We start from the raw sequence: 8,153 nt of genomic DNA, 5'->3' as shown, positions 1-8,153 counted from the left end.
CTTTCACAAGAACAGGAAACATGTTTTTTATATTTGAGCACAAAAGCAAGGATGAAGGATAGTTGCCCAATAAATGCTTGTTGACTGAGTGAGTATATAAGCAATTGGAAGTTGCTGATCCTCCAGGTGATAACACAGCCCTGGGCTAAAGTGGTGATGTAGAGGAGGATGGGTCTCTCCTCACATCTGAGGACATGGTGTGCCTTGGGGCCAGTGTTTACTCCAAGAATATCACGATCAGTGATCTTCGCCTCAGCTCAAACCAAAAAAGCACTCCTTTACAAACAAATTTGCACACCTCCTTATTACCAGAAGGAATGAAATCAGTTCATGCCTGATTCCTCAACTTTTTCTTCCTAGATATTCTAACCTCTTTCCTAGGTGTTTAGTCACCTCTCCCTACACACTCATTCCTCTCTAAACGTGTAAAATAGAAGGCCTCAAAATTCACATTCTTTTTCACAGAGGAAACAATGGAGGATGGAGACGCACGTCCCTTTAGCAGCAGCCCCCGAATCTGAGCAATTTCCCAAAGGAGGGGAAAACCTTTTATGGGGAGTGAGGAATGAGATAGAATCTCAATTTTGCCTTATTGGGCCACAGACTACTAATTACTTAATAGTCTGCTTTATCTGTCTTGAAAATATAATGCTAAAATGTTGCCATGATATTAGTTATTTTTCTCCAACATGCTATTAGCAACATAGTATTTCATTTTCTGATTTCGTAGAATAATTTATTATTATTTTTCATTATTGGGCTATTTCTAATTTGTTACTATCACAGAATTATTATGGACATTTCTGAGACTAACTGCTGGCTCCACGGTTTTGTACCCTATTAATATTAATAATTATCTTCCAGAATTATTAAAATGATTTATGCACTTAGAAACAATGCTTGAGAAAGTCTGTATCTTGTCTTCTGCCAATGCTAAGTCTTTTCAATCTTTGAAAATATTAGGCCCCCAATGGCGTCTTAGTTCTTAAAATCTGTATTTCTTTAATATTTGAATTTTAGCACTTCATATTTAGGAAACATTTGGATATTCTCTTTTGTGAGCCTAATTAGTCTTTTGACTAATTTTCTCTTTCAGTATTTGCTTTTACTTTTGCATTAAAATAAACAAGGTCTGGCCAGGGCAGTTGCCGAGGCTCATGCCTATAATCTTGTCACTCTGGGAGGCTGAGGCAGGTGGATTGCTTGAGCTCAGGAGTTCAAGACCAGGCTAAGGAAGAGCAAGACCCCATCTCTACTAAAAATACAAAAACCAGCTGGTTTTGTGGCAGGTCCCTATTGTCCCAGCTACTCAGAAGCCTGAGGCAAGAGGATCACTTGAGCCCAGGAGTTTGAGGTTGCTATGAGCTGTGATGCCATGGCACCCTAACCAGGGTGACAGAGTGAGATTCTATCCTTTCACCAGTGGTGAACCAGCATGGGAGATCAGGGAAAGGATTCATTGGCAAGTGCAATACTTTAAAGGGTTCAGAGGAAGTCATAATTTAAGGACTATAGAATCTTATGACAGTTAAGTACAAGCTATGCTTTGGAGAAAGACAATGAACTATGAAGAATAATCACCAACTTAAAGTGTAAAAATCAGAAGGGCTCCTTCTTAGCATACAAAAGGATGTTTATTTCTTACAGCCAGATAACAGAAAAGGCTGAAGGTGAAGCCTAGTACTTAAGTAAACTATGGTAAAGCTCCAGAGAACATGGAGTTCTCAATCTGGCAAGTTTGCTTTGCTCTGACCTTGTTTGGGAAGTAGAGGGACCCTAAGCCTTGTGCAGAGATAGGGTCTGTCTTATAAGGGAAGATGCCCACCCTCTCACAAGGATTTACCCTTATTGTTCCTCCTGCCTACCAGACCAGTAACTAGGGTGGAAGCACATGACTCCTCTGGGGAAGTTCTAATTCCTTTTATAGCATAAAAGGAGCTATACATTCAAAGATTTCAAGGACCTAGCCAAGATATGCTGGCAAGATCCCAGAAGCTAGCTTTTGACTAGATCCTGAGGAACAAGGGAGAGTTTATTGATTTGGGAATACTTTCCTTTGATAAGAGATGTCATATCCTGTTCAGGATCCAGTGAGATAGTGCTTCTATCGCCCTAGAGAGGCTGTAGTGCACACTGAGTAAGTAAAGAATGTCAGAGCTGCCATGGATGATGAAATATGGGATCAAAAGGCTGGAGAAATGAACATGCTAGTGTGTGTTAGGAGTTTATTATATAAACTGAAAAGCTCTCCCATATTCTGTGGGAGAGTCAGTTTAAAAAGGATAGACTACAGGGGCTGGGTGTGGTGGCTCACGCCTATAATCCCAGCACTCTGGGAGGCCAGGCAGGTGGATTGCCTGAGCTCACAAGTTTGAAAGCAGCCTGAGCAAGAGTGAGACCCCATCTCTACAAAAAATGAAAAACTGAGGGAAGAGGATCACTTGAGCCCAAGAGTTTGAGGTTGCTGTGAGCTATGATGCCAAGGCACTCTACCAAGGGTGACAAAGTGAGACTCTTATCTCCAAAAATATACTAATTTGGCCATGAAAAGGATAGACAATAATATATATTTACGAGCTTGCCTTAGAACTATACTCTCTGTCCTCTAATACTGTCCAGTGATCTCATTTAAATCAATTAAGATGACTAAGAAGTGGCAAATACAGTCAAGTCATTGGGAACACAGTATGTATATGTGCCCCAGAGAGTAAGAGAAAAACCTACGACAATCCAGAGACCTGTTACATTAGTGAGTTTTATAATAGTTGAGTGATCTGAGAAGTGTTCAGACATTTCTCCAAAGTAAAGCACAAATTACTACACTTCTCAGGCCCTGCTATTAAGAAGAAAGAACAATGCCTAGTAAACTCTTTTTATACCAGAGTCTAGCCTTACCGTAGGGTCCTTTCCTTCTGTGAACCACAAAAGCTGGCAAACTTCCGTGTCACTTGGTAGATAAGTATTCTACCAAAGTATGGAATAAAATCCCCACAGATGAGGCTTTGGAAGACTGGAGTGCTGGTTCAGACTCTAGTGTAATTAGCCCTGCTACCTAGGCCATATGACCCAGCAGATCTTATGATATTAGAAGTATTTGTGGTGAGATAAGTTGCCATGTGGAATTGATAGAAAATTCCAATAGGAGGGTCACAACATATACACTGGTTCTGCAGTAAAATCATAATGTGTATAACAGATATGTACACATCATTTATAGCTCCTGTCATACTAATGGTTCCTGCTTGAGATAAAGTGCATGTCCATGGGAAATTAGGTTACATGCATCATGAGTTCACTTCTCTCAGACCCACTAAGTCATAGGTTAGATGGGTTGTGTAGGATAATATTTAGAAATAAACATATCCTACATCAAGCACACAAAGTGAACTCAGTGTGAGTTTAAAATGGCTTGGGATTTTTCCAGAGGCTTAAGAGACCTGGGTCCCCCTGGGACACACGCAGAGTTGGCTTGCCTGGAGTTAAAAATTCCACAAGCCCATTCTCTGAAGCTGTGCACCCTGTGAAGCCTGAGATCAAAGGGCATGCCACCCTTCCTCAGAGATACGGATCAGAGTGTTGACGTATGTTAACAACATATTGTCAGAGGTGCTCTGCCCTGAGGAAAAGACACAGTCGTTACTTCATACTGAGTAAACTGAGTGAACACTTGAAGATACTCTTCCATTAACTCTGTTCCCCTGTGGCTACTTTCTTCTTTGTGATTTTTGGCTGGGCTGGGTTTGAACCCACCACCTCCGGCATATGGGACCGGTGCCCTACTCCTTGAGCCACAGGCGCCACCCACTTCTTTGTGATCTTTATTTAAATACCTGCCCAGAGATTAGTCAGTGTTTAGAAGAAGATGTTTACTACAAAAGTGATTGTGTTGATATAGTAACAGGATATTTCCTTTCAAGTTAATTTCAGACAGGTAAAATGAGGTAATGGTGAAACTGACATATGATAGATTAAGTGTGTATGTGACTAGAAAGGTATAAAATCAAAACCCTGAATAAAGAATTTTGCTACAAGCCATCCCATCACGTGTAGTCTGTTTCTTGACTTAATAATTACAGGAGTGAGTTTACACCTACGGCAAAGCTGCTGTTCATTCGTGTCTCCGGTCACACAACAGGTTGGCCACCAATCCATTATATGATGGACATGTTGCATCCAGGATCAAGTATAAGCCAAGAAGATGACATGCAAGAGTGAGAATTGGTAATCCAATACACCACCTAAAAGTTACCCAGCTAGGTGAGCTATGAAATGGCTTAGCTGTCACTAGTGCTACTGGCTTGGTGGTAATACCCTATGAGAAGATGAAGTGCCAAACTTCATGTAAAAATTAATAAATTTTATATAGCAACAGACCCCACCAACAGATAGGAGACCCCTGCCTCCAGGAAGTAGGTCTATCCCTCCAGGAAGTAGGACTATCCCTCTTCCTTTCATTCCCAGGAATCCACTGAGGATTCTGTGCTTTCCTTCCCCACAGCTCTAGGCTTTGCCTGTCTCAGGTTTTGTTCCCCGAGGGGCCCTGTTTCTACCAGGGAAACAATCTAAGGTTGTGGCTGCCATCTATTAACATCAGATTCGTTATGTCAAGAGACCAGCAGGCAAGGAAAGCTTTCCTGATTCTTAGGAGGAGGTGTGGCTTCAGTTCCATAGTAAGTGATTCTCTGAGAGTCTCTTGATACTCCCCTGCCCAATATTTATGCTAAGTGGAAAAGTACAGCAGCCAGGGGTCATGAAGACCAGGCTGAGATCCTTCAGGGATAATGGTCTAGAAGACCATCCCATCATCTCCTAGACCAGGCGAGGCACAAGCTGTGGTTGAGGGGAGTAGAGAATCTTAGTAGAGAAGGGGGACAATGAGCATTAGTTGGAACCCAAGAACAGTGGTTAACAGCAGGAGCTGTAGTTAGTCCTACTAACCTACCTCTTGTAAATCTTCCCAGGTAAGAAGAATGATCAGAATTCTAGAGGAGACAGATTCTCCTAGATGGGGTAACTTATTACATGAAGTGAGTGGTCTTAGTAACATGAATACGATCAGTACTGGATGGTCTGGTGCACATGCCAGACCTCTCTGCCATGAACAAGGCACTCCCTCTCCCTGCAGGAATGTTGGCCACTGATTAATCACACCTAAATTCCTCCCTGAGCAATTCCTCAGTGAGGGAAGCTAACTTGCCCAGTGTTAGAACCCTCAGTAGGAAGCTTGCATCCCATCACTGGTCAATGAAGGAGTACAAAGGCCTTGTTACAATTCAGGAGATGTCTAAAGAGTTATCTCAGTGCCTGAGTCCTCACAGGTGAGGCTGAAGCCCCAGTTCAGTTTCTTCCACAGCTCAATCCTGCTTTCCTCAGTACACTACAGGTGTTTTTCCAGATATTAAAAAACTTATTAACTTTCTGTATGCAAATTTCCATCTCAGTCTCTATTAACTGGGGAACTCACCCTAAGATAGAACATTGAAAACAATGGGAAAGTATTCTGTTATTTTTCCTTTTTGGATGAAAATATTCAATACCATTAACATACTAACCAGAGTTGAATTAATTTTTAAGTTCAATAGCAATCCAAGAAAAATCTGAATAGATTTTTTTTGGGGGGGCAAGATGATGCAAAAGTGCATATGGAGAAAGAAATAAGCACTAACATCGGGGATGATACAAAGAAGAGGTTAGTTGATCCAGATCATCTATATATTAGAACATTTGTTTCTGCAATATCATAAATGTTAGAGAAATAGTCATTTATAGAAAAGTAATTTTTCTTGGGATTTATTTTAAAATCATTTGTGTCTTACACTAAAACAAAATAACCAGACAGAATGTCAATGACCGTGTTTTTTAATAATATAGTGAAATTCTAAAATAATTTATCTATCATTGAGATGTTTTATATCCAACTTGGGCCTTATTACCACCTGGATCAATTAATCACTAAGATGTTTACAGGGGGCGAAACAGTTGCTATTTGTAATTGTTGTACAAGTTCTTTTATGCTTTCTTTTTATGCAAAGCCCATATGGCTATTTTAAGAAAATAAGTTGAAAGCACAGAATAAAATCATTATTTCTTCTTCATAATGAGTCTCATTCTCTTATTATTTTATTTATTTTTTATTTTTATTTCTTTTTTTTTCACTGTTCAAGGTTTATTGGGTAGTTTAGTTGGTATGACATTTGGGTAGTTGGTTGCACTGTTTACATGTAGATCTGTCTTTTTACATTATACAGGAATGTACACTACTGATAAATACAGTGCACAAAATAAGATCCTTTAGAACAGTTATGCGCAGGACATGCACTGTTGGAATTTATGCATTAGTCCCCAGATGTGACTGATTGGGAAGAGGCTGGACTTGGGTAAAGGAACCAGAAGTAATATAACACCAGTAAACAACATCTGGTTCAAAGGGCAACTGCAGCGTCTGCCACATTGGCAGTGATGCCTCAGCAGTGGTGCAACTATTTGTCTTACACTAATCCATTTAGGACTACGCAGGGTAAGGTTCATCTAGTATCAGGATACAACTGTAGGGTTTACAAACCCTTCTCATTTTTAACTTTAGGACAATGATGTTCTTCCTGGGCCATCTTAATATAACTATTTTAATCACAAATCAGATAAAAAGGACAACATGCACAACCTCTAACTAAAATCCGGTTGTAGCCTAGACAGTGAAGTGCTATGACAGTAGAAGACTTTAAAATTGCAGCTCTTTTTGGATCCCCCAAAGAGTATCTGCACTCTTCTTCAAACGGGCCTCTTCCTCAGGAGTTAGAGTCACCTTCACAAGGTCTGAAATTCCATTCTGTCCCAGGATACAAGGAACACTAAGGAAGACATCATCTTTTATTCCATAGAGACCCCTGATCATGGTGGAAACTGGATGCATACGCCTGAGATTCTTCATCATGTTTTCTGACAAATCTGCCACAGAGAGTCCAATGGCCCAGGAGGGGTAGCCTTTCAGTTTGATCACTTCATAAGCACTCTCAACCACCTGCTTGTGAACCTCTTTCCACTGCTCCTTATCTGTCTCAGTGCCTAAATCTGGGTGTAGATTCTTTAGGGAGACACCAGCAACATTTACTCCACTCCACACAGCCACACTAGAGTCTCCATGCTCCCCTAGGTCCCATCCATGGCAGCTTAATGGGTGAACTCCCAGCCTCTCCCCCATCAGATAACAAAACCGGGCTGAATTTAGATTACAACCACTTCCAATGACACGGTTTTTGGGAAAGCCACTTATCTTCCAAGCCACATAGGTCAAGATATCCACTGGATTTGAAACAACGAGCAACTTGCAGTTTGGGCTGTATTTTACAACATTGGGAATGATGAACTTAAAGATGTTAATGTTTCGCTGGACCAAATTAAGACGGCTTTCTCCTTCCTGTTGATGTGCCCCTGCTGTGATAATAACCAGCGTGGAGTTTGCAGTCACATTATAGTCTTTGCTAGAGACAATCTTTGGTGTTCTAAGGAGAAGGCTGCCATGTTAGAGATCCATCATCTCTCCCTTCAATTTGTCTTCAATGACATCAACAAGAGCAAGCTCATCTGCCAAGTCCTTCATTAAGATACTGATGGCACAGGCCATGCCAACAGCACCAACCCCAACAACTGTAATCTTATTCTGGGGGGTCTGTTCTTCCTTTAGAACATTAAGAATCAGCTGATCCTTGACAGTTGCCATTTTGGACTTGGAACCAAAAGGGATCAGGAATGCAAGTACAGCAGGCGTCAGGGGTGCAGGAGACCATCTCAGGACTTGGCGGTAGTGACTCCAGCTCCTCTCTTATTATTTTAAAAAAGCCAACATATCTTTTCATTTGCCTTTCTCATTCCACACCCACTGCTGAGACAGTTTGAAAAAAGATTAGAATGTACTTGCAATCAACAGCTGCTTCGACTGGGAAGTAGGCTCTATGTAGATGACCCTGTGGGTAAAAGTTATAAGGATACACTTTTTCTGGGATGACCACTTTGCTACCTGTACCTGTAGATGACACTGTGGTAAAAGTTATAAGGATACACTTTTTCTAGGATGATCACTTTGCTACCTGTATGATGCTTTTCCTGTTCAAGGGTGGTATTATGCTGTGTCAATCTAGTATTTGCTTCTAGCACTG

General features: G+C 41.0%; 1 pseudogene across 1 annotated transcript; it reads right to left on the bottom strand.

The window, feature by feature from the left end:
• Positions 1-6,387: 6,387 nt before the first annotated feature.
• LOC128583790 (L-lactate dehydrogenase A chain-like) lies at positions 6,388-7,734 on the bottom strand (annotated as a pseudogene). The gene has a single exon (XR_008379547.1). The product of XR_008379547.1 is annotated as an L-lactate dehydrogenase A chain-like (transcript).
• Between the last annotated feature and the right edge of the window lie 419 nt (positions 7,735-8,153).

The sequence above is a fragment of the Nycticebus coucang genome, chromosome 4 (genome assembly GCF_027406575.1).
Source record: "Nycticebus coucang isolate mNycCou1 chromosome 4, mNycCou1.pri, whole genome shotgun sequence".
NCBI lineage: Eukaryota > Metazoa > Chordata > Mammalia > Primates > Lorisidae > Nycticebus > Nycticebus coucang.
This window is presented reverse-complemented; position numbering and strand designations above follow the sequence as displayed.